The 7,485-nt window shown below is 41.6% G+C and overlaps 1 pseudogene; it reads left to right on the forward strand.

Moving 5' to 3' along the window:
* The first annotated feature begins 1,106 nt into the window (after positions 1 to 1,106).
* On the forward strand, positions 1,107 to 4,034 carry LOC109463620 (annotated as a pseudogene).
* The last annotated feature ends 3,451 nt before the right edge of the window (positions 4,035 to 7,485 follow it).

Consider the following 7,485-nt stretch of genomic DNA (forward strand, 5'->3'; position numbering starts at 1 on the left):
CATGGTAAGAGTGTGTGCTGAGTGAATCATTGGTACTGTGGTATGTAACTTTATATATCCTAGTATCTCCTATACATGGCACTACAAGACTAGTCTATGGTAATGATCTTTGAGTGGCAGACGGGTAGACTTGGCCTTACAACGGCAAAAACATTCAAATTCCCCAGTTATAACGTTGATGTTACTCTATAAACAGCATATAAAAGTCAGTAATATAAGCAAACTATCCTTCTACCTTTCCTTTCCTAATAAAGGTATAACGTTAAATCGTAGGCAAGACCATCCTGAGGTAAACATATTGCATTTGCTTGCAAATGTTACCTTTCTAGTGTTTGAATAGATTTGTTTAATGTATCTGCCTACCTGCTCAGATTACTTCGTTTTCCACGAAAATTAGTCTGGCTCTTGCATAAAAAGAACATGCTATTGCATCATCTCATACAATAATAATTCTCTCTTATGTTTGAATAGATTTATTTGATGTTTCTATCTACCAGCCCAGATTATTTCTTTTTCCACGAAAATAAATTGTTAACAATATAATGGACACCTGTAGATGTCCTTTCGTGGGCAAACTATATCCATAAGATGTTTTGCAACGCACGAGATTAAAAACGTGAATAAACATCAAACAAGAAACTTTCGTCATGGTAACAATTCTTATTGCCAATCTTGTTGTGTTGTAAGAAATAGAATATCACCTGGGGTGAAAGTATGACATGCAGATAGAGATAGAACGGACATGTCTAACCTATAAATCCCTCTATTTCACTTAAAAATGCTATTCAAAAGGAAGAAAACATGAGTATCGCTGCCACTGTCATCTAGTGTAGACAATATCTACTATTTTGTCGGCAACAAGCAAAGCAGTGGGGAGGGGGGCTTGGGCATGTCTGCTACATGTATGCATGACAACGTTGGTGCATGCGCACATGTCTTTAAAAGTCACGAGATTTTACCGATTACCATAAGAATTCTCTCTTATGTTTGAATAGAGTTGTTTGATGTTTCTGCCTACCATCCCAGACTACTAGTACTTCGTTTTTCACGAAAAGGAGGCTCTTGCATAAAACAAAAAGCTATTGCATCACCTCATCCCACGTCATTCTTCCAAATACGAGCAAATTTAGCCTTACTAAGTCAGACTAATTAAGGTGTTAGTTGCCATATTCATGAATTTTGCACAGTTATACACTGCGTAACAATACAGTCTGCACAGTACGGCCGAAATGTACGAGCAGGCAGAGCCTGTCCGGTCGCCTTTCTCCGGCCCCGGCAGCCGCCAAACCAGCGGGCAGCCCAAACCCCGTCCCGTCCAGCAGAGTGGTTCACGCGGGCGTGTCCGCCATGGCAACGGCGCTTCTGACAAGCAGCGGGAAGACCCGGACACGTCTTCACACACGTACGAAGACGCCGAGGAGGTGAAACGTTACGCAACATCTGCAGGTAACCGACGCTTTTCACACCTGCCTTTTACAGTGGATATTTTTACTATCAGGGGATAATATTTTAAGTGTATATGTTAAACCTACTGATTATTGCATAGTTTATTGTATGGATAAATTTCATGACAACAAGAAAACCCTCCATTGTTTACTGTACGCCCCTCATGTAAAATTCATCAGCAGGGTACGCGAACATTCTCGCACCGAATTCGGTGCGATGGAATTCACAGCTTCTTCAAAGGTACATTTTTCCTGCCACATGCACTACGGGCCTTAGTCCTTGGAAAAAATCATTGTGTTTCTGACATCAGTCAATAGGGTCGTTAGGTAGGAACCTGGGCCTCATTTGCAAAATTAATACCTTTTGATGGATTAATGGGATTTTATACTTGTGAGTGTATTTAAAGTTAGCAGAAACTGGGCATCACTATGCACATATTATGCAGCTCTCGGAGCGATTTGCAAGGATGAAATTTCAAATCATGGCTTTGCTTTGTTTTGTTTTGTTGATGTAGCGTTTAAGTTCTATATCTATCAAATTGATTAACATGTTGAGTTGGTAAGTTGACGTAAGCGATAACCTGAGCGAAATATGTTTTCCTTCCAGACCGCGCGTATCCGGGTGGAGCTAGCGGCCGCCGGGGTGTCTGTAGCTTCCTCCGCGCCCGCCGCAGCTGGCTAGCCGCCGGCATCGCCGTGCTGCTTAGCCTAGGCGCCGTGGGACTCGCCCCTCTGACGTTCAGCAACAAACAGGTAACAGTCTTGTACTATAAAGCCTGTTGTCCAGCTATTTTTCTCAATCTCAATCAAGCACCGTGTTACAAAATTTACTGCTGTTTTTTGGGCGATTGTTTCTTACGTTCAGTATTAAATATTCTAACGTGTGTATACACATTGTAGGAAATATCCCAATTGTCCACCACTGTTGACGACTTGAAGCGCGACCAAGACGACATGTCCACCACTGTTGACGCCTTGAAGCGTGACCAAGACGGCATGCGTCAGCTGACCACCACTGTTGACGCCTTGAAGCGTGACCAAGACGACATACGTCAGCTGACCACCACTGTTGACGCCTTGAAGCGCGACCAAGACGACATACGTCAGCTGACCACCACTGTTGACGCCTTGAAGCGCGACTAAGACGACATACGTCAGCTGACCACCACTGTTGACGCCTTGAAGCGCGACCAAGACGACATACGTCAGCTGACCACCACTGTTGACGCCTTGAAGCGCGACCAAGACGACATGCGTCAGCTGACCACCACTGTTGACGCCTGGAAGCGCGACCAAGATGACATGTCCACCACTGTTTACGCCTTGAAGCGCGACCTGGACAACGAGCGGATCCGGACCGCCACCTTGGAGCAGCGTCTTCACAAGATTTGGAAGACTTTACGTAAATTGACTTTTAGTGGATTTTGGTAGATTTTGATATTGTTCATGAAATTTTTAACATGATCCTTTGACTGTTGCTGATACAAAATGTGTTTTCCAGTATCTTGTCCCGAAGGTTACACAATCTGGCGTGGAATCTGCTACAAGGCCTTCGACACAAAGAAGACCTTCGACCAAGCGGCCGCGGCCTGTGGCGAAGACGGCGGCACCCTCGCCATGCCCCGAGACGCCGAGACCAACGCTTTCCTCATCTTCCTGCACAACTCCGTGCGTGACGATCAGGACTTCTGGTTCGGCCTGCACGATCAGCGCAAAGAGGGAAGGTTTGAGTGGATGGACGGTTCTGCACTTGGGTCGTACAGCTCCTGGGGTAAGGGACAGCCGGACAACCGTGGGGACGAAGATTGCGTCATTTACTCCCGGCTCCCAGTCTGGAAAGACAAGTGGGCCGACAGTGACTGCGACCGGTGGTGTTACTTCATATGCCAGACTGCTCCAGGTACTCATTGTATCCTCACTATTTCCTAAAACCCTTTTATCTAGTAAACATGGCACAGCTTAAGCACCCATCAGAATAACCATAAGACCATCGTGGCTCCTGTTACTAAATTCTAAATACTAAATCATTCTACATGTCATCCCTGCTAATTCCTCTTTTTTTCTCTTTTTAGGACCTCCATAGACGACAGGCGGGACTCACCACTACTGAACAGCGGCTCCTCGAACATCCGCAGTCAAACTGACTAGTAAGACTTATGACTAAAACTTTAGTATTTTTTCCAAATATTCCCACAAATTTTATCTCGATTGTGACCCCACTTCTACCTTTCTCGGTCAGCACACGTTTTGCCACTACTACAGAAGCAAGTCACCCTTTCTTCTTCAGTACTCGCCAAATCTCTTAGGAGAAAGTTCCACGCTGAAAGTTTCTTTCCTAGAACTGCGTCACATATACGGAACAAGCTTCCTTGTGAACGCTCCCCAAATGGGTACAACCTTTTCTTTTAAGGTGAAGAAACATCTGTCTTTGCAGTTCACTTTTGTAACCCAAAAAATGTGAGTGGTTCGGATGAGCCTTCGTTTGAGATGAAAATTGTAGTAAATAGAAAAAAAATTCACAGAAGAAATACTGAATAGAATGTTATTTGAAGCAGTACTGTACTATTGTAGACACTCTTCAGTTTCCAAAAGGAGAGAATTTTCAGTTTAGGTTTTATGCCTATCATTACATGATTGACATATAATCTATAGAGTTGTATATTCCACATACTGTAGTCTATACATTCCCTTTATTCATCATTATCCTTTATTACTTCACCCCAAGAGAGTGTAGTGTCGTTTTGAGCTTAGCTTACCGCTGCCTCTAGTGGTTAGGATTTGGCACTCTCAGAGGAAAGGCCCGGGTTCTATTCCCGGTGTAGGAAAATCATTTTTGTGTATGTATGACAACGTTGGTGCATGCGTACATGTCTGTAAAAGTCACAAGATTTTACTGATTACAATAAGAATGCTCTCTTATGTTTGAATAGATTTGTTTGAGGTATCTGCCTACCTGCTCAGATTACTTCGTTTTCCACGAAAATTAGTCTGGCTCTTGCATAAAAACAAAATGCTATTGCATCATCTCATACAATAATAATTCTCTCTTGTGTTTTAATAGATTTATTTGATGTTTCTACCTACCAGCCCAGATTAATTTCTTTTTCCACGAAAATAAATTGTTTACAATATAATAGACACCTGTAGATGTCCTTTCGTGGGCAAACTATATCCATAAGATGTTTTGCAACGCACGAGATTAAAAACGTGAATAAACATCAAACAAGAAACTTTCGTCATGGTAACAATTCTTATTGCCAATCTTGTGTTGTTAGGAATAGAATATCACCTGGGGTGAAAGTATGACATGCAGATACAGTGTAGAGATAGAACGGACATGTCTAACCTATAAATCCCTCTATTTCACTTAAAAATGCTATATTCAAAGGAAGAAAACACTTGTATTGCTGCCACTGTCATCTAGTATAGACCACATCAAGGTAAGGCCACATCAATTTTATCATTATTGATTCTAGGATTGAAACGCTTCATGACTTGCCCCCCCCCAAAAAAAGGATTTAGGTTCTGAATCATCTCATACATGCTCATATTTTAGCCCTATACAGCTGTTACATTTTTTCCTATTGAACAATGCAGTAGTTTGATTCAAAGTTGAAAAGTTATTGAATAATAAACCAGTCTGATAATGTTGACATCATAGGATGTCTAGGCCTGTTTTATTTTTTTCCCTGTTTAATATGTTTTTCTAAAAAAAATCTGAGAACCAACAAATTGAACCAGTGTGGCCTAATTAGTTGATTAATATTTTAATGTCGATAATATACATCACCCGAGTGAACCAACTCACAAATCATCTCACAGAAAACAAGCACTTGTGGTATTGCAAAATGTTTAATTTCAGGTATTTGACATAAGTTGCTTTGACCAAGCAAAAGATGTTCAGTTTCACCACAGGTTCACTCACAAACCGTTGCCGGTGCTGATATACTGTATGTGGTATTTGCTTTATTCCATGAAAGGCAATGTTAAAATTATGCGGCAAAGAAAATTTTGTACATAACACATTTATCAAACTGCATAGAATAACCCTCCTGGCATTTTTGGCTACATTTCAAAGATGGCAACAGCCAGATGACTGGGTGCAACTTAAAGGAGTACTAACCTCCAGAAGGAGGTGCTATATTTCGACAAGCATTTATTTTTGGAAGTGAAAAATGCATATTATTTTACAGTATACAATTAAATGCCCATTTTGCGCGCAAGTCTTAAAACGCATCGAATCCAGGACAAACTCTCCAAATACCCTCAAAACTATCCCAGAATACACCACGCTACCCCATTGGTGTCTATGTTTTAAACAAAAAGTTACGTTACAGACATCATTTCGGGGGCGATAAGAAAAATTCGTACCGTTTTGTGTTCTTTGGTATATTACCAACCATTGTCCTTCTTGGTGTCCTTATCGCCCCTCATTTATGCCGCAAATATTGACGATGAAAAAAGCGGCGTAATCTACATTTGTAGTTATCCTTTCCATAAGTGGCGTAATCTAATTATCTGTTCAAGTAATACTTACATGCAAATAAGTTGAGAAAATCAAAATACGCAGGATGAAACTAGCGCCCACTGCATTAGACATCCTGATATTATAGTATCCAAACCGCAGGTCATGCCAAGTAAAGCAAGTAATTTCTCAATAATCAGCTTGTTAGTGTGCTTGTCTCCTACCATTTTCGTCCAAAAATGTTTATGTTGACCTGAAGTGTATGAGTATTGCGTAAGCCAGAGTTCCCGGATGTATCAATTGTGGTTCAGCATGGGGGAAAATGATATTAATATCACTTTACAAACATGCGCAGCGCAAGTCGTACAGGCGAAATTATGTAAAAAGTCGGCTAGTTATGTATTCATTGCAGCATGATGTATCGGAAAACAGCACTTCCTTCTGAAGGTTAGTACTCCTTTAATGTAAAAGTTTCTCTTGGAAGAGAATTATTAAAGAGTGGTCACATTCCATTCTAAAGACTGAGCATTTTTGTATACAGAAAATAATTGGTAGCCAAAGCATATAACGAATCCTTAAATTCACTGTTTTCTTTTTTATAAATAGTGCAAAGAAGCTTCTGTCAGCAATTTACATGTATGATCTTTGAAAGTACATGTACAGTAGTGGTTACATGCACCAATACACACTTCTAACAGCCCTTCCACTGGTCTGGTCCCAAGAAGCTTGATTGCCAACACCTCTATAAAGTCAGGAGAATTGGGAACATCTGAAGTGATTTCACCACATAAAAACTTTCAAATTTGGTAATCTGCAATATTGCATTCTGGTGAAAACAGGTACTGGTACTTCGAGCCCTGATATTAAATGATTTTCGGAATTCAAAAACATATTAACCAGCGACATGTACAGAGCATAGCACATAAAACCCTAAGGCCACACCAATGGAATTTCTTTGTTGTGATTTTTACAGGGAACTAATGGCGTGGGTGGTTTAAAAGTACAATAACCCTTGTCCTGCTGGATATGAATATCACATAGCACGTCGGCAGAACGTACTGCACCTGCGCGAAACCCGTAATGTATTGTACATAGCATTTTGGCAGAATGTCTCATATACATGTAAGGTTGTATTCGCTCATATAAGGTTAGCATTTCGACAGTAGTTTCTAAATGTTATGTTGGAAAGAATATCCTCTGCAACAGGCAAAATTCTCATGCAACGTTGACCAAAAACCCAACGAAAAACGCGAAAATACGGGGTTCTGCGCAGGCGCAGTACGTTCTGCCGACGTGCTATATCACATACAGCACAGGCCACGAAATACGCATCAGTTTTCGCGGGACGTTCTGCGAAATACCGCGGTACGTCCTGCGGTATATCGCGAAACGCCGTGCGGAATATTGCGGAAGGCCGTGCGGAATATTGCGGAAGGCCGTGCGAAATATTGCGGAAGGCCGTGCGTAAGATTGCGGAAGGCCGTGCGTAAGATTGCGGGACGTCCCGCAGAATTTCGCAGAACTGTCCACTGGTAATGGAAACGCCGCTGCGAAACTTCTTCTGCGTAAGAAATC

This window comes from Branchiostoma belcheri, unplaced genomic scaffold (assembly GCF_001625305.1).
Source record: "Branchiostoma belcheri isolate BF01 breed outbred unplaced genomic scaffold, Haploidv18h27 scaffold129, whole genome shotgun sequence".
NCBI classification, from domain to species: Eukaryota; Metazoa; Chordata; class Leptocardii; order Amphioxiformes; family Branchiostomatidae; genus Branchiostoma; species Branchiostoma belcheri.